This window comes from Delphinapterus leucas, chromosome 13, assembly GCF_059928025.1.
Source record: "Delphinapterus leucas isolate spDelLeu-1000000601 "Yukka" chromosome 13, BTC_Dleu_Yukka2, whole genome shotgun sequence".
Taxonomy (NCBI): domain Eukaryota; kingdom Metazoa; phylum Chordata; class Mammalia; order Artiodactyla; family Monodontidae; genus Delphinapterus; species Delphinapterus leucas.
Window position 1 is genome coordinate 24,924,885 of NC_143141.1, and position 21,001 is coordinate 24,945,885.

Genomic DNA, 21,001 nt, shown 5'->3' on the forward strand with positions numbered 1-21,001 from the left:
AGAAAAGTGGACAGCTACATGCAAAAGAATCAAACTGGACTACTTTCTCACACCATATACAAAAATAAACTCCAAGTCAATTCAGGACTTTAATTGAAACCTATAACCATAAAACTCCTAGAAGAAAACATAAGCAATATACTCTTTGACATCAGTCTTAGCAATATTTGGGGAGGGTATGTTTCCTCAGGCAAGGGCAACAAAAGCAAAAATAAACAAATATGACTACTTCAAACTAAAAATCTTTTGTATAGCAAAGGAAACTATCAACAAAACAAAAACGTTGCCTACTTAATGGGAGAAGATATTTGCAAACAGTATATCTGATAAGGAGTTAATATCCAAAATATACAAAGAACTCATACAACTCAACATCAAAAAACAAACAACTCATTTAAAAATGGGCAGAGGTCCTGAATAGACATTTTCAAAACAAGATATACAGATGGACAACGGACATATGAAAACATGCTCAACATCACAAACCATCAGGGAAATGCAAATTAAAACGACAATCACCTCATAGATATCAGAATGATTGTTATCAAAAAGATAACAAGTGTTGTCAATGATGTGGAGAAAAGGAACATTTGTACCCTGTTGGTGGGAATGTAAATTGGTACTGCCACTATGGAAAATTATATGAAGTTTCCTTTAAAAACAGCAAAACAAACAAACAAAAAACTAAAAATTGAACTGCTATATGTTCTAGAAATTCCACTCCTGGTATTTCAAAAAACAATACAAAACAAAAAACACTAACTTGAAAAGATATATCAACCCATATGTTTATTGTGGCATTATTCACTAGCCAAGATATTGAAGCTACCTAAGTCTCCATCGATAGTTGTGTGGATAGAGAAGATGTGGTGTATATACACACATAATGGAATATTACTCAGCCATAAAAAGGAATAAAATCTTGACATTTGTGACAACATGGGTCGACCTAGAGGGTATTATCTAAATGAAATGTCAGGCAGAGAAAGGCAAATATTGTATGATTTCACTTATATGTAGAATCTATAAAACAAAACAAGTGAACAATCATAACAAAACAGAAAGACAGTCATAGATACAGAAAATAAAAAAGGTGATTGTCAGAGGAAAGGGTGTTTGGGGGATGAGTGAAATAGAGGGAGGTTAAGAGGTACATCTTCAGTTACAAAATAAATGAGTCATAGGGATGAATTGTACATAGTGGGGAATATAATCAATAATAATATAATAACCAAAAAACTTAAATTCTAGTATAACTGAGAACAAACCTTCCCTGTCTCTTCCTCCTGCCTCTCTATGCAGAGAACTACATATTTGGAGGCTGGGTTGTAGAGCAGACAAGATTTTACCTTCCAAGATGAAATGAACACCTCCACAATATCTTCTGATACTTTAACATTTAGTTTATTTCTGTTGCTCTCTGAGTAGATGGTGAAAACTGTAAATTAAAGATTTCAATAAATAGAAGTTATGCAAAAATTAAAGATTTTCTAAAAGCTGTACATTTTGTGACTATTTTCACATATATTAAAACCACAGAAATTTTTGATAAGCTCTGTACTCTAAAAGTCACTTTAATCAACTTTTTAGGATGACTGTTCTAAAATATTTTAAAAGCCATCAATTTTCAGCCCCCAAAAGAATAGACTTTGCTTTCTTTATTTGAAAACATTCTGTAACTTATGTCAGAGGGTGTAAAAAAAATGCTTTATTGTCCATCCAATTTCAGAAATATTTCCTTAGTTCTAAAATAATGATATTAGGCATGAGCTTATTTCTCTTTCATTCTTTCTTTCAAATAAGTGTATGGAAAACTCTAAAATTTTGGACCTAAAAAGTGGCTTCCAAATTATCTGGCTTAATGCACTAAATGAGGAAAATGAGAAACAGGAAAAAATTATTTGTGCAAATTTAGACATCAGCAGAACTTATACAGAAACCCAATTTTTAAAGTCCCATTCAGATTATTTGCCATGAAACCATTCTGTTTCTTATCTACTTATTACTACAGGGGTTAGGGCTTTCCTTAACTGGAAAGGAAAATCTTAACTGTCTTCACGGAGACAGAAAGACCTCTCACCACCGAGTGAAAACTGGAAGAACAGTGCAACTGCCATCAAGTCTGTCAGTTCCTACTTCTTCAGGCTATTATCTGAATACATTACCAGACAAAGGTCTCCACACATGCCTACCTCCAAATAAAATGAACTTGTTTCATATGCAGCAGAAATGTTAATTTATGACGTGGGAAAATGTATTTTTGTCTTCTTTTATCTCCAGACCTCTGTTAACTGACATTTTAAATATGTGATATCTGGGAGGTATTAACCCATTTTGGGTCATAGGTCAAAGGCATAAACTAACAATATTTATGAATTGATGAATATTGTGAGTTCTGATATTGTAAAGCCAATTAACCTTCTGATGTTAGATTAAATTAGAATAATGGGTAGGATTATATACAGCATACGTCTTTTCTGAGGATAAAGAAGGATGAGTTAATTCTGTCCAAGAGGATAGCTTAGGAATTTGTGCTATGTCTGTCCAAAATATTTGTCTGTGTAAAGAATGTTAAAAATCTTATTCATTTTCTGCTTTTTTCCTTACTCATGAGTGGAAAAAGAAAGGGGAGAGGGCATTGCAGCCAAATTGATGTGAATTCAAATCTACATGTCACAACTGTAATATTCTGAGCAAATTACTTAAACATCCAGTTGAGTTTTCTTACCTATAAATAAAAGCAATAGCCCTACCTCAAGGGAACTATGATCACTGTTCATGTGAAATCAAAACAGATATTGTATTTATAGCTCCTAGGCCCTGTATAACTTCTGCCTATAACATGAGTATTCAATAAATGTTTGTTCTTTTCTCCTGTATGGAGAAGAATTCAAAAAATCCAGGCATAGGCAGTGTTACACACATAATTATGTCCCTTTTAATAAATCTTTTAATTGAATGTGCTCCTTCCCTTTCAATCACATATGGATTTATTTTCTTGTACATTCATTTTCTTATTTTCACACTTTCATTCTTTCAACAATTAAAAAAAAATTAAACATATTTGTTTATGTTTTTATTGAAGTATAGTTGATTTACAATATTACATTAGTTTCAGGTGTACAATATAGTGATTTAATATTTTTAGAGATTATCTTACATTTAAAGTTATTACAAAATAATGGCTATATTTCTTTGTTCTATACAATATATCCTTGCTGTTTATTTATTTTATACATAGTAGTTTGTGTCTCTTAATACCAAACTTTGTCCCAGGACTGTTCTATGTGTGTGAGATACATCAATAAACTGAACAGAGAAAATCCCTAATCTCAGGTTACATTCTAGGAATGTAATAAGCATAATGCACATGGTAGAATCTGGCAAATGCTATGCAAAAACAAACAAACAAAAAACAAAACAAAACCAAAAAAAAGATAGCACTGATAAGGGACATTTCAAGTGCATGGAAGTGGAATCTTTTTCATTTTAAATGCAGAGGTAGCATTAGGCTTGGCTTTGAAGGAGGTAAGGGAATGAGCCATGCAGATATGCAAATATTTGGGGAAAGAGCTGTATACTTTCAGTGAGATTCATTCCAACACCAGCCCCAAAGTGGACTCTAATTAACTTAAGCTGATTAATGTATTACCTCTTCTCCTTGACCACAGTGACTATTTTAGGAGGACTTGAGTAACAATTTCCACCAGTGATGCAGTAGGGAACTCCTGATGGGGCCTTTAAAAAAATATTTCTCCTGGGTCCTGTGAGAGCCATCATGAGAAATTACGTCTTTCAGATGCTCTGGAAAGAGACTAGGAGTTTGGGGAAAGCTCCAACAATGCTGTTTCCATGAATGAACCTCAGGGAAACACTGAGAGGAGAAGGGCGGGTTCTGGAAGGTCATAGAGAGCAGTACCTGGAGCTCCTTCAATCTGTAAATCCCTAAATATACTGTTGGATATTTCCATTGTATGAATCAAGATCTTTTCTTTTTTTTCTTTAGGTCAATTTTGCTTGGTTTTCTGTCATTTGGAATCAAAATTTTAACTGTGGCATTATTACAGGCATAGAGAGTAGCAAATAAGAAGTTATTCCACTAGTCCAGTAATAGGTGATAATAGTCACATGAGTCTTAGCTGAAAACTTAGGTAACAAAGAGTAGAAAAATAGAGAACTAGCCTGGCATCCCAGAGACATTGGTCAGTCATAGACATGTTGGGACTCCTTGTGTAGTTGAGTTCAGTTTTACAGATCTCAGTGTTTTAAACTGTAAAGGAAAGCTATTAAATTTGATGATTTCTTAGGTCCTGCTAAGTTTTTTAATTATATGATTTTATTAATAATATAAACAAGAACCACAAATCAAAGGGCCATTTAGGGTAAGGGTAAATAGTCTCTGAGAGCCTGACTGTTTATTTGCCCACAGTGCAAGAATCAATATACATAACCATGATAACAGGTCATTAAATAAAGTACAAATATTCAATAGCTTCTGTTTTATGATGGCAGTATACATTAGAAAGTCTTGAACATAAATGATTAAAAAAAATAAAAAGTGCAACGAGCAACTCCATACACATGTGCCATAAGAGTTTTGTGCACTGCTATTGCATCATTGTTTATAACAATTAAAAATAGGAGAAAATATAAAGTGTAAAAGGAAGTGGTAAAATAAACTTTATCATATCTTAACTAAAAAAATAGATAGCCAGGTGTAATTGGTGGTGATGTCTGGGGAAGAAGAGGAAAAAAGGAAAAGAAAGAGTTTGGCAGAGAAACCTTAGGATCACCACAAGTCCTACTTTTACCCATTAGTCTCAGTTTATGTCAGAGTAATTAGTAATAGCTGCCTTTTCATTTTCAACTGTGTCCTTGTTTGCAAGATACCTTATATAGTCACACTAAGAAAATGGGAACATTCTTTAATTCATTGCATAAAGATATTGTTTGAATACTTTACAGTGAACATATATTCATGTATTACCTTTTCAATAAAAAAATGAAACCTCATGAGAATTATTTGCAAAATCTAGAATAGTGGTTTTCAAACATTTGTAGGATTGTGGGACCTGTGATTCAAGGGACAGCTTACTGAGAAGATGTATAGGTGACACTGTTCTGTATAAAGGGAGGGGAATGTGATGATTTGTGAATCCTTACACATTCACCTCGCCTTTTCTCACCTTGACATGCCTTGATGGGATGCTTCAGAGACGCACTGAAAGCCATGTTCCTTGGATTATTTCAGTTAAGAGGAAAAGGTATATAAACTGAGAGATAATTAGAGCAATTTCATAGTGAGTATTAAATATGAGGAAGAACTGAAATTTATACATATTACATAATACAGTAGAAAAATAGACAAGAACTAGCCTGGCATCTTGGAGTAGAAAAATAGAGAGATTTGAGAAGATGGTGGAAGAGTAAGACACAGAGATCACCTTCCTCCCCACAGATACATCAGAAATGTATCTACATGTGGAACTGCTCCTATAGAACAGGCACTGAATGCTGGCAGAAGATCTCAGACCTCCCAAAAGGCAAGAAACTCCCCACAGGGCTTCCCTGGTGGCACAGTGGTTGAGAATCTGCCTGCTAAGGCAGGGGACATGGGTTCAAGCCCTGGTCTGGGAGGATCTCACATACCATGGAGCCACTAGGCCCATGAGCCACAACTACTGAGCCTGTGCATCTGGAGCCTGTGCTCCACAACAAGAGAGGCTGCGATAGTGAGAGGCCCGTGCACCATGATGAAGAGTGGCCCCTGCTTGCCAAAACTAGAGAAAGCCCTCACACAGAAATGAAGACCCAACACAACAAAAATAAATAAATTAATTAATAAACTCCTACCCCCAACATCTCCTTTAAAAAAAAAAAAAGAAACTCCCCACATACCTGGGTAGAGCAAAAGAAAACAGAGAAAAACAGAGGCAAAAGAATAGGGATGGGACTTGCACCAGTGGGAGGGAGCTGTGAAGGAGGAAACGTTTCCACACACTAGAAGCCCCTTCGTGGGTGGAGACTGCAGGTGGCAGAGGGGGAAGCTTCAGAGCCACAGAGGAAAGCACAGCAACAGTGGTGCAGAGGGCAAAGTGGAGAGATTCCCACACAGAGGATCGGTGCCGACCAGCACTCTCCAGCCCAACAAGCTTGTCTGCTCACCCAGTGGGATGGGTGGGGGCTTGGGCTTTGGTCGGATGCAGACAGAAGACTGGTGTTGGCAGCGAGAAAATAGGCTGAAGGGGTTAGTGCACCATGGCTAGCCGAGAGGGAGTCCAGGAAAAGTCTGGAGCTGATGAAGAGACAAGAGAATTTTTCTTGCCTCTGTTTCCTGGTGCACAAGGATAGGGAATTAAGAGCGCTACTTAAGGGAGCTCCAGAGACGGGCATGAGCCGTGGCTATCAGCGCAGACCACAGAGACAGGCATGAGATGCTATGGCTGCTGCTGCTGCCAACAAGAAGCCTGTGTGCAAGCAGAGGTCACTATCCACACCACACCTCCCGGGACCCTGTGCAGCCCTCCACTGCCAGGGTCCCATAATCCAGGGACAACTTCCCCAGGAGAACACATGGCATGCCTCAGGCTGGTGCAATATCACGCCAGTCTCTGCCACCGCAGGCTCACTCCACATCCGGACCCCTGCCTCACCCAGGCCTGAGTGAGCCAGAGCCCCTGAATCAGTTGCTCCTTTAAACCCGTCCTGTCTGAGTGAAGAATACGCAGGCGACCTATACGCAGAGGCCAAATCCAAAGCAGAAACACGGGAGTTGTGCGAACAAAAGAGAGAAAGGGAAATTTCTCCCAGCACCCTCAGAAGCAGTGGATTAAAGCTCCACAATCAACTTGATGTACCCTGCATCTGTGGAATACCTGAAAAGACAACGAATCATCCCAAATTGAGAAGGTGGATTTTGGGAGCAAGATAGTTTATTTTTTCCCCTTTACCTCTTTTTCTGAGTGTGTATGTATATGCTTCTGTGTCAGATTTTGTCTGTATAGATCTGCTTTCACCATTTGTCCTAGGGTTCTCTACGTCTGCTTTTTTTTTTTAACTTTAAAAATTGTTTTTTCTTAATAATTATTTTTTATTTTAATAATTTTATTTTATCCTCTTTCTTTCTTTCTTTCTTCTATTTTTTCTCCCTTTTATTCGAAGCCATGTGGAGGAGAGGCTCTTGGTGCTCCAGCCAGGCATCAGGGCTGTGCCACTGAGGTGGGATGGCCAACTTCAGGACACTGGTCCACAAGAGACCTTCCAGCTCCACATAATAAAAAATGGCAAAAATCTCCCAGAGATCCCCATCTCAACTCCAAGACCCAGCTTCACCCAACGACCAGCAAGCTACAGTGCTGGACACCCTAGGCCAAAAAACTAGCAAGACAGGAAAACAGCCCCATCCATTAGCAGAGAGACTGCCTAAAATCATAATAAATCCACAGGCACCACAAAACACACCACCAGACGTGGACCTGCCCAGCAGAAAGACAAGATCCAGCCTCATCCACCAGAACACAGGCACTAATCCCCTCCACCAGGAAACCTACACAACCCACTGAAACAACCTTAGCCACAGGGGAGACACCAAAAACAATGGTAACTACGAACCTGCAGCCTGTAAAAAGGAGGCCCCAAAAACAGTAAGATAAGCAAAATTTAAAGAGAGAAAAACACACAGCAGATGAAGGAGCAAGATAAAAACCTACCAGACGTAAAAAATGAAAAGAAAATAGGTAGTCTATCTGAAAAAGAATTCAGAATAATGATAGTAAAGATATCCAAAATCTTGTAAATAGAATAGAGAAAATGCAAGAAACATTTAACAAGGAAGTAGGAGAAATAAGCAATGATGAACAATACAATAAATGAAATTAAAAATACTCTAGAAGGGATCAATAGCCAAATAACTGAGGCAGAAGAACAGATAAGTGAATGGGAAGATAAAATAGTGGAAATAACTACTGAAGAGAAGAATAAAGAGAAAAGAATGAAAAGAACTGAGGACTGTCTCAGAGACCTCTGGGACAATATTAAATGTGCCAACATTTGAATTATAGGGGACCCAGAAGAAGAAGAGAAAAAGAAAGGCACTGAGAAAATATTTGAAGAGATTATAGTTGGATACTTCCCTAATATGGGAAAGAAAATAGTTAATCAAGCCCAGGAAACACAGAGAGTCCCATACAGGATAAATCCAAGGAGAAACATGCCAAGACACATATTCATAAAACTATCAAAAATTAAATAAAAAGAAAACATATTGAAAGCAGCAAGGGAAAAAACAACAAATAACACACAAGGGAATCCCCATAAGTTTAACAGTTTATCTTTCAGCAGAAACTCTGCAAGTCAGAAGGGGGTGACAGGACATATTTAAAGTGATGAAGGAGAAAAAGCCTACAACCAAGATGACTCTACCCAGCAAGGATCTCATTCAGACTTCATGGAGATATTAAAACCTTCACAGACAAGCAAAAGCTGAGAGAGTTCAGCACCACCAAACGAGCTTTAAAACAAATGGTAAAGGAATTCCTCTGGGCAAGAAACAGATGAGAAGGAAGAGACATACAATAACAAACCCAAAACAATTAAGAAAATGGGAACAGGAACATACATATCGATAATTATCTTAAATGTAAATGGATTAAATGCTCCTACCAAAAGACACAGACTGGCTGAATGGATACAAAAACAAGACTCGTATATATGCTGTCTACAAGAGATCCACTTCAGACCTAGAGACACATATAGACTGAAAGTAAGGGGATGGAAAAAGATATTCCATGCAAATGGAAATCAGAAGAAAGCTGGAGTAGCATTCTCATATCAGACAAAATAGACTTTAAAATAAAGACTATTAGAAGAGAAAAAGAAGGACACTACATAATGATGAAGGGATTGATCCAAGAAGAAGATATAAAAATTGTAAATATTTATGCACCCAATATAGGGGCACCTCATTACATAAGGCAAATACTAACAGCCATAAAAGAGGAATTTGACAGTAACACAATCATAGTAGGGGACATTAACACCCCACTTTCACCAATAGACAGATCATCCAATATGAAAATAAATAAGGAAACACAAGGTTTAAATGATACATTAAACAAGATGAACCTAATTGATATTTATAGGATATTCCATTCAAAAACAACAGAATACACATTTTTCTCAACTACTCATGGAACATTCTCCGGATAGATCATATCTTAAGTCACAAAACTAGCCCTGGTAAATTTAAGAAAATTGAAATCGTATCAAGTATCTTTTCCTACCACAACACTATGACCCTAGATATAAATTACAGGAAAAGATCTATAAAAAATACAAATACATGGAGGCTAAACAATACACTACTTATAACGAAGTGATCACTGAAGAAATAAAAAAACACCTAGAAACTAATGACAATGGATACATGATGACCCAAAACCTATGGGATGCAGCAAAAGCAGTTCTAAGAGGGATGTTTATAGCAAAAAAATCCTACCTTAAGAAACAGGAAACATCTCAAATAAAAAATGTAACCTTGCACCTAAAGCACATAGAGAGAGAAGAACAAAAACCCAAAATTTTAGAAGAAGGAAAGAAATCATAAAGACCAGATCAGAAATAAATGGAAAAGAAATGAAGGAAATGATACAAAAGATCAATAAACTAAAAGTTGGTTCTTTGAGAAGATAAACAAAATTGATAAACCATAAGCAGGACTAATCAATAAAAAAGGGGGGAAGACTCAATAGAATTAGAAATGAAAAAGGGGAAGTAACAACTGACACTGCAGAAATACAGAGGATCATGAGAGATTATTACAAGCAAATATATGCCAATAAAATGGACAACCTGGAAGAAATGGACAAATTCTTAGAAATGCACAACGTGCTGAGACTGAACCAGGAAGAAATAGAAAATATGAACAGACCAATCACAAGCACCGAAATTGAAACTGTGATTAAAAATCTTCCAACAAACAAAAGCCCAGGACCAGATGGCTTCACAGGCGAATTCTATCAAACATTTAGAGAAGAGCTAACACTTATCCTTCTCAAACTCTTCCAAAATATAGCAGAGGGAGGTGCACTCCCAAACTCATTCTACGAGGCCACCATCACCCTGATACCAAAAGCAGACAAAGATGTCACAAAGAAAGATAACTACAGGCCAATATCACTGATGAACATAGATGCAAAAATCCTCAACAAAATACTAGCAAACAGAATCCAACAGCATAATAAAAGGATCATACACCAAGATCAAGTGGGGTTTATTCCAGGAATGCAAGGATTCTTCAATATACACAAATCAATCAACGTGATGCACCATATTAACAAATTAAAGGAGAAAAAACATATGATCATCTCAATAGATGCAGAGAAAGCTTTCGACAAAATTCAACACACATTTATGATAAAAACCCTGCATAAAGTAGACATAGAGGGAACTTTCCTCAACATAACAAAGGCCATATATGACAAACCCATGGCCAGCATCATCCGCAATGGTGAAAAACTGAAACCATTTCCACTAAGATCAGGAACAAGACAACATTGCCCACTCTCACCACACTTATTCAACATAGTTTTTGAAGTTTTAGCTGCAGCAATCAGAGAAGAAAAAGAAATAAAAGGAATCGAAATTGGAAAAGAAGAAATAAAGCTGTCACTGTTTGCAGATGACATGATACTATACATAGAGAATCCTAAAGATCCTACCAGAAAACTACTAGAGCTAATCAATGAATTTGGTAAAGTATCAGGATACAAAATTAATGCACAGTAATATCTGGCATTCCTATACACTAATGATGAAAAATCTGAAAGTGAAATCAAGAAAACACTCCCATTTACCATTGTAACAAAAAGAATAAAATATCTAGGAATAAACCTACCTAAGGAGACAAAAGACCTGTATGCAGAAAATTATAAGACAAGGATGAAAGAAATTAAAGATGATATAAACAGATGGAGAGATATACCATATTCTTGGATTGGAAGAATCAACATTGTGAAAATGACTCTACTACCCAATGCAATCAACAGATTCAATGCAATCCCTATTAAACTACCACTGGCAATTTTCACAGAACTAGAACAAAAAATTTCACAATTTGTATGGAAACACAAAAGACCCCGAATAGCCGAAGCAATCATGAGAATGAAAAATGTAGCTAGAGGAATCAGGTTCCCTGATTCCAGACTACACTACAAAGCTACAGTAATCAAGACAGTATGGTACTGGCACAAAAACAGACATATAGATCAATGGAACAGGACAGAAAGCCCAGAGATAAACCCACGCACACAAGGTCACCTTATCTTTGATAAAGGAACCAAGAATATAAAGTGGAGAAAAGACAGCCTCTTCAATAAGTGGTGCTGGGAAAACTGGACAGGTACATGTAAAAGTATGAGATTACATCACTCCCTAACACCATACATAATAATAAGCTCAAAATGGATTAAAGACCTAAATGTAAGTTCAGACACTATCAAACTCTTAGAGGAAAACATAGGCTGAACACTCTATGACATAAATCACAGCAAGATCCTTTTTGACCCACCTCCTAAAGAAATGGAAATAAAAACAAAAATAAACAAATGGGACCTAATTGAAACTTCAAAGCTTTTGCACAGCAAAGGAGACCATAAACAAGACCAAAAGACAACCCTCAGAATGGGAGAAAATATTTGCAATTGAAGCAACTGACAAAGGATTCATCTCCAAAATTTCAAGCAGCTCATGCTGCTCAATAACAAAAAACAAACAATGCAATAAAAAAATGGGCAGAAGTCCTAAATAGACCTTTCTCCAAAGAAGATATACAGATTGCCAACAAACACATGAAAGAATGCTCAACATCATTAATCATTAGAGAAATGCAAATCAAAACTACCATGAGATATCATCTCACACCAGTAAGAATGGCCATCATCAAAAAATCTAGAAACAATAAATGCTGGAGAGGGTGTGGAGAAAAGGGAAAACTCTTGCACTCTTAGTGGGAGTGTAAGTTGATACAGCCACTATGGAGAACAGTATTGAGTTTCCTTAGAAAACTAAAAATAGAACTACCATACGACCCAGCAATCCCACTACTGGGCATATACTGTGAGAAAACCATAATTCAAAAATGTCATGTACCAATATGTGCATTGAAGCTCTATTTACAATAGCCAGGACATGGAAGCAACCTATGTGTCCATCAACAGACGAATGGATAAAGAAAATGTGTCACATATATACAATGGAATATTACTCAGCCATAAAAAGAAACGAAGTTGAGTTCTTTGTAGTGAGGTGGATGGACCTAGAGTCTGTCATACGTATTGAAGTAAGTCAGAAAGGGAAAAACAAATACCGTATGCTAACACATATATATATATATGGAATCTAAGAAAAAAGAAGGTCATGAAGAACCTAGGGGTAAGATGGGAATAAAGACACAGACCTACTAGAGCATGGACTTGAGGATATGGGGAGGGGAAAGGGTAAGTTGTGACAAAGTGAGAGAGTGGCATGGACATATATACACTACCAAACGTAAAATAGATAGCTAGTGGGAAGCAGCCGCATAGCACAGGGAGATCAGCTAGGTGGTTTGTGCCCACCTAGAGGGGTGGGATAGGGAGAGTGGGAGGGAGGGAGACGCAAGAGGGAAGAAGTATGAGAACATATGTATACCTCATTCACTTTGTTATAAAGCAGAAACTAACACACCATTGTAAAGCAATTATACTCCAATAAAGATGTTAAAAAAAATATATATATATACACACATATATATATGTGTATATATATACATATATGTATATATACATATATAGTAGGAAAATAGTAGGTAAAAGAATATATATGTAATGAACTATAGATTATCCCTGCAAGATAGTAACATAGGAAGACCCTGAGCTCACCTCCTCTAATGGGCACACCAAAATATGTTCTTTACAAAGCAACTATTCAAGAGAAAGACCAGAATCTAGCAGAAAAGATCTCTATAGCTAAATTTATACTAAATATGTAAAAAAGGAACCACAATGAGATAGATAGAAGTGGCAGAGTTGCAGTATAGTCAATACCCATGCCCCTCATGTGTGACTCAAAAGCAGGAGAACAGTTACAGTTGCAAAGTTTCTCCCCAGGGAGGTAGGGATCTGAGTCACACATAAGGCTCCCTAGCCTGAGGGTCCTGCACAGGGAAGAGAAGCCCCCAGAGAGTTTGGCTTTGAAAGCAAGTGGGATTTTCTTTCAGGAGACCCAGAGAATGGTGGGAAATATAGACTCCACTCTTAAGTGGCTCAGAAAATTTCACATGCTCTTGGATCCAAGGCAGAAACAGCAATCTGAAAGGAACCTGGTTGAGACCCACTTGCTGCTGTTGCACATACTTCTGGAGACGTAGGAAGAAACTGGAGCTCACCCTGAGGATATAGACACTGGAAGAAGCTATTTTGGGGAGCTCACTCTCCCACATGGACACTAGTGCTGGCAAGCACCATTATGGAATCCTCCTTCTAGCTAAGTGACCTCAGGACCCAGGCTTGCTCCCATTCACTAGCCTCTAAGCACCAGTACTGAGATGCCTCAGTAAAGCAACTAGTTGTGTTGGGACACAACCCCTCACCCCACCAAGAGGCAGGCTGCTTTAAGACCTCCTGAGCCCATTGCCCCTGGACATGGCCCTGTCCAGAGAGGGCCCAGGACTTGGCCCCACACAGGGCCCTGCAGCCAGAAACCCCAGGACATAACTTCACACAGTAGTGGGCAGGCGCCAGCCCCAGGACTTCCTGGGGCCTGGATATGATCCCCACCAGTGTGTGAACTCCAGCTCCAAGAATACTACCCACCCACCAGCAGGCCTGTGCCAGCTTTAAGATAACTTAAGTCACCTCAGCAGTGACCCAGGGAGACAGCTTCAACCACCAGAAGGATTACACAAATCTTTGGAACACCCACCGTAACCAGAGACTCTAGGGCCTGGATCCACAAACCAGTGACTAGGCACTAGCCCTACAACCATCTGGGATCCAGCCCTGGTCATCAGCAGGACAACCCCAGCCCTGAAATATCTTGGACTCATCATCTGACTCACTCAGCTGCCCTGGGATCCAGCTCCACTCATCAGTAGGCCAGCAACAGCTTTGGGACACACTGGAAGCTGCCACCAGCCATGTCAAGTACTGGACCCACTCACCAGCAGCCCAAGACTAGATCCAGGAACCCCAATCTCACAACTACCCACCACTGAACCTGACTCTGCCCACCAGTGAGTCAGCACTAGCTCCAAAGCCTCTGAGGATTCCACACCCAGCAACCTTGTGACCAGCATCATCAACCTGCTCTGGAAGACTCCACACAAGGCAGGACCTGAAAACCAACCAGACCAGGGACCAACCACTCCTAACAGTCTGTCCACAGTAGTCAGCCTGCCACAGTAGAAGGACCCATGCAATCCACATGGGCGACTGTGCTGCTGTGAAAAATAGGAAATCTGCTACAAAAGGCCACTTCTCCAATGTTGGGAAACATAACCAACCTACCATATGCATAGAAATAAAAACAACAAATTAGACAAAATGAGATGACAGATAACATTACCTAATATAAGGAAAAAGATAAAACACCAGAGGAACAAAGTGAAGTGAAGAGAGGAAATCAACCCAATAAAGAGTTCAAGGTATTGATCATAAAGATGATCAAAGAACTTGGGAGAAGAATGGCTGACACAGTAAGAAGAAAGAGTTAAAAGATATAAAGAAGAGTTAAACAGAGATAAAGAATACAATAACTTGACTGAAAATACACTACAAATAATCAACAATAGATTAATCAGAGGAACAACAGATCAGAAATCTGAAAGGAAGAATAGTGCAAATCACTGACATTGAGCAGAAAAACAAAAGAATAAAAGAAATGAGGACAGTTTGAGAGACTTCTGGCACAACATCAAGCATACTAACAATCACATTAGAGGAATCCCAAAAGGGGAATAGAGTGAGAAAGGCACAGAGGACATATTTGAAGACATAATAGCTGAAAACTTCTCTATCCTGGGAATAGAAAGGGATATTGAGGTCCAGGAATCACAGAGACTCCCAAAAAGACCAACCCGAGGAAGATGACACCAAGATAATAAATGTAGCAAAAATTAAAGATAAGAAAAGAATATTAAAAGCAACAAGGGAAAAGTAACAATTTACATACCCCCATGAGGCCATCATCTAACTTTTCAGCAGAAACACTATAGATCAGAAGGGAGTGGCATAATATATATAAAGTGATGAAAAGGAAAACCTAAAACCAAGAAAAATCTAACCAGTAAGGCTTTCATTCAGTTTTGATGGAGAGATAAAAACGTTTTACAGACAGCAAAACCAAAAAGATTTCAGCACCAACAAACTAGCTTTATAAGAAATGTAAAGGGAATTCCCTAAGGAATAAAAAAGAAAAGGCCACAACTAGACACATAAAAATTAATAAAGCAATAAGCTCATTGGCAAAGGCAAATATACCAGAAGATAGTAAATTATCTATGTACAATGATAGTAGGATATTAAAAGACAAAAGAAGTAAAATAATCTATATTTGTAGTACATAGTTAAGGGACACATAAAACCAAATGATGTAAAATATGATGTCAAAAACAGTAACCATGTATTGAAGGGAATAAAAATGCAGGGTTCTGAAAATGCATTGAAATTTAAAAAAAGAAAGCTTATTATAACAATTATATTTATTTTAAAGAAAGATGTCTATTTAAATATATATAAACCTCATAGTAATGATAAATGAAATATCTGTAATAGATACAAACTTTATGTTTGTATCCAAAGGGATACAAAGGGATCCAAACATAATCATAAAGAGTGTAATCAAATGACAGTGGAGGGGAAGAAAAGAAGAAAGGACCAAAAAAAAAACTACAAAAACAGCAACCCCTAAAACTATTAGTGGCAGTTTGGCAATAAGGGCAAATGGGAATAAGGGTATACCTATCAATAATGACTTTAAATGTAAGTTAACTAAATACTCCCATCAATAGACAAAGACTGACTGAATGGATACAAAAATAAGTCATATATACGCTGTCAACAAGAGATTCAAATCAGATCTAAAGACTCACACAGGCTGAAAGTGAGGTTGTGGAAAAAGGTATTCCATGAAAATGGAAATGAAAAGGAACCTAGGGTAGCAATATTTATAGTAGACAAAATAAACTTTAAAACAAAAACTGTAAGAAGGAACAAAGAATGACATTATGTAAAGATCAAGGAATCAATCTAACAAGAAGATAAAACAATTATAAACATAAATGCTCCCAACCTAGAAACACCTAAATATGTAAATAAAATATTCACAGGCATAAAGGAGAAATTGACAGTAACACAAAAATAGTAGGGAATTTAACACTCTACTTACATTACTGAACGGATCATCAACACAAAAAATCAATTAAAAAAACACTGGACATAAATTACACCTGAGACCAAATGGGATATATATATATATATCCCATTTGGTCTCAGGTGTAATTTATATATATATATATATATATATATATATATATATATATATATAGAGAGAGAGAGAGAGAGAGAGAGAGAGAGAGAGACAGAGACAGAGACAGAGAGAGACAGAGAGACAGAGAGACAGAGAGACAGAGAAACAGAGAGACAGAGAGACAGAGACAGAGACAGAGAACATTCCATCCAAAAAAGGAGAGACTATACATTCCTTTCAAGTGCACATGGAACATTCTCCAGGATAGATCATACATTAGGTGACAAAAAGTCTCAGTAAATTTTTAAAAATTTGAATCAAATCAAGCATCTTTTTTGACCACAAAGCCATGAGTTAGGAATCAACTACAGGAAAAAATAAAACTTAAAAAACCCAAAACACATGAAGGGTAAACAATATGCTTCTAAACAACCAATGGATCTCTGAAGAAATCAAAGAATAAATACCTGGAGACAAATGAAAACTAAAACACAATGACAAAAAAATCTATGGGATGCAGCAAAAACATTTCTAAGAGAGAAGTTATAGCAATAAAAGTCTTCCTCAGTAAATAAAAAAAATCTAAATAAACAACCTAACCTTACACAAAAGGAACTTGAAAAAGGTAAACAAACAAAGCCCAAAGTTAGTAGAAGGGATAAATCATAAATATCAGAGCATAAATAAATAAAATAGGGAATAAAAATAATATAAAAGATAAATGAAACCAAGAGATGATTCTCTGAAAAGTTAAGTAAAATTGATGAACTTCTAGCCTGACTCATCAAGAAAAAAACTGAGTCAAAATCAATAAAATCAGAAATGAAAAAGAAGTTACAACTGACGCTGCAGAAATACAAATCATAGAAATTACTGTCAACAGCTACATGCCAATAAAATGGACAATCTAGAAGAAATGGGCAAATTCCTAAAAATGTACAATCTCCCAAGAGTGAACCAGCAAGAAATAGAAAATGTAAACAAACCAATTATCAGTACTGAAATTGAATCAGTAGTAAAACAACTCCCAACAAACAAAAGTCCAAGACCAGATGGCTTCACAGGTGAATTCAGCAAGACATTTAGAGATTTAACTCCTATATTTCTCAAAATATTCCAAAAAAGTCACAGAGGAAGGAGTGCTTCTGAACGAATTTTATGAAGCCAGCATCACCCTGATATGAAAACTAGACCAAGACATCACAAAAATAAAAGTTACGAGCTAATATAACTGATGAACATAGATGCAAAAATCCTCAACAAAAGAGTAAAACAAATATTGTATATTAATGCATATATGTGGAACTAGAAAAATGGTACAGATGAACCGGTTTGCAGAGCAGAAATAGAGACACAGTTGTAGAGAACAAATGTATGGACACCAATGGGGTAAAGTGGCAGGGGTGGTGGTGGCGGTGGGATGAATTGGGAGATTGGGATTGACATATGTATATATACTAATATGTATAAAATAGATAACTAATAAGAACTTTCTGTATAAAAAATAAATAAAATAAAATTCAAATTAAAATAATAAAAATTTTTTAAAGGATTTTACACCATGATCAAGTGATATTTATCCCAAGAATGCAATAGCTATCTGCAAATCAGTCAAAGTAATACATGACATTAACAAATTGAAGAAAACCCATATGATCATCTCAGCAGATGCAGAAAGACATTTGACAAAATTCAACATATATTTATAATAAAAACTCTCCACAAAGTGGGCATAAAGAAAATGAGCCTCAGCATAATAAAGATCATATAGGATATGCCCACACCTAGTATCATACTCAATGATGAAAAATTGAAAGTATTTCCTCTAATCAAGAACAGGACAAGGATGCCCACTCTTGCCATTTTTATTCAACATGTAATGGAAGTACTAACCACAGAAATCAGAAAAGAGAAAGAAATATAAGAAATGCAAATTGTAAAAGAAGAAGTAAAACTGTCGCTCTTTGTAGATGAGATACCATATGTAAAATAACCTAAAGACACCTCCCAAGGAACACTAGAATTCATCAATGAATTTGGTAATATTGCAGGAAACAAAATTAATACACAGATATCTGTTGCATTTTTAAACATTAACAATGAACTCACAGAAAAAAAATTAAAGAGACAATTCCATTTATCACATCAAAAAGATGTGATAGTAAATGGCATAAATTTATCTAAGTAAAAGACCTGTACTCAGAAAACTACAAGACACTGATGAAAGAAATTGAAGATGACACAAAACAGATGGAAAGATATACCATATTCTTGTATTGGAAGAAATAATATTATTAAAATGACCATACTACCCAAAGCAATCTACAGATTCCATGCAATCCTTGTCAAAATACCAGTGACATTTTTCACAGAACTAGAGCAAGTAGCTTTAAAATTTGTATGGAAACACAAAAGACTCCAAATAGCCAAAATAATCTTGAAAAACAGAGCGGGAGGAATCAGGTTCCCTGACTTCAGACTATACTACAAAGCTACAGTAATCAAGACAGTATGGTACTGGCACAAAAACAGAAATATAAATCAATGGAACAGGACAGAAAGCCCAGAGATAAACCCACACACATATGGTCACCTTATCTTTGATAAAGGAACCAAGAATATAAAGTGGAGAAAAGGCATTCTCTTCAACAAGTGCTGCTGTGAAAACTAGGCATCTACATGTAAAAGAATAAAAGTAGAATATTTTCTTACACCAAATATAAAAATTAGCTCACAATGAATTAAAGACCTAAATGTAAGACCAAATACCATAAAACTTCCAGAGGAAAACATAGGAAGAATGCTCTTTGATATAAATCATAGCAATATGCTTTTGGATTTGTCTATTAAAACATAGGAAGTAAAAGCATAAATAAACAACTAGGACCTAATTAAACTTAAAAAACTTTTGCACAGCAAAGGAAACCATGGACAAAACCAAAAGACAACCTACTGAATGGGAGAAAAATATTTGCAAATGATATTATTGAGAAAGAGTTAATTTGCAAAATATATAAAGAGATCATACAACTCAATATTAAAAAATAAAGAACACATAGAAAAATTAGTGGAAGACATGAATAGATATTTTTTTCAAAGAAGACATAAAAAAGCCTAATGGGCACATGAAAAGATGCTCAACATTGTTACTCATCAGAGAAATTCAAATCATATCAGAAAGGCTACCATCAAAGAGACCCAAGTAACAAATGTCTGTGAGAATGTGATGAATAGGGAACACTTGTACAATGTTTATGTGAATGTAAAATGGTGCTGCCACTATGGGAAACAGTATGAAGATTCCTCAAGAAACTAAAAATAGAACTACCATATGATCCAGCAATTCCACTCCTGGGTATATACCCAAAGAAAAGGAAAACATTAATTTTAAAAGATACATGCACCCCAATGTTCAGAGCAGCATTATTTACAACAGCCAAGATAAGGAAGCAACCTAAATGTCCACCAGATGAATGGATAAAGAATAAGTGGCATATGTATATATATATATGCGTGTGTGTGTGTGTCTGTGTGTCTGAAATTTTGCCATATGCAACAACATGGATTGGCCTGGAGGGAATTATGTTATTATGCTTAGTGAAATAGGTCAGACAGAAAAAGGCATATACTTTATGTTATCCCTTACATGTGGAATCTAAAAAATAAAACAGACAAATAAATATCACAAAACAGAAACAGACTCACAGATATATATATAGAAAAAAACCTAGTGATTAGCAGAAGAAAACTAGTGGAGAGAGAAGGAGAGAGGGGCAAGATAGGAGTAGGAGATTAAGAGGTATTAACTACCATGTATAAAATAAATGACTTACAAGGATTAATTGTACATCACAAGGAATATAGCCAATATTTTATAATAATTTTAAATGAAGTGTAATCTATAAAAATCTTGAATCACTATGCTGTACACCTGAAACTAATTATAATATTGTAAGTCAACTATACCTCAGTAATAAAAAAGTGAGTCTACATCTACCTAAAAATTTTTGCACAGCAAATGTAACAATCAACAAAATCTCAAAGCTAAAATCAGAAATGAAGAATTTCAAAACCATATATTTGATAGAGCTAATATCTAAAATATATATGGAACTCATACAATTCAATAGCAAAAAAAATCCTCAAAAATTCCAATTAAAAGTGGATAGTTGAATTGAATATATATTTTTCCAAAGAAGACATTAGAATTGCCCACAGGTACATGAAAAGATGCTTGATATCACCAATCAGAATGGAAATGCTACTCAAAATCATGAGATATCACCTCACACCTGTAAGAATGACTATTACCAAGAAGACAAGAAATATGTTGGTAAGGATGTGGAGAAAAGGAAATCATGTACACTGTTGATGGGGATGTAAATATGTTCAGCCACTATGGAAAAAACTATGGTTACTTAAAAATTTGAAAATAGATCTGCCATATGCTCCTGCAACCACACTTTCTGGTATATATCCAAAGAAAATGAAAACAGTA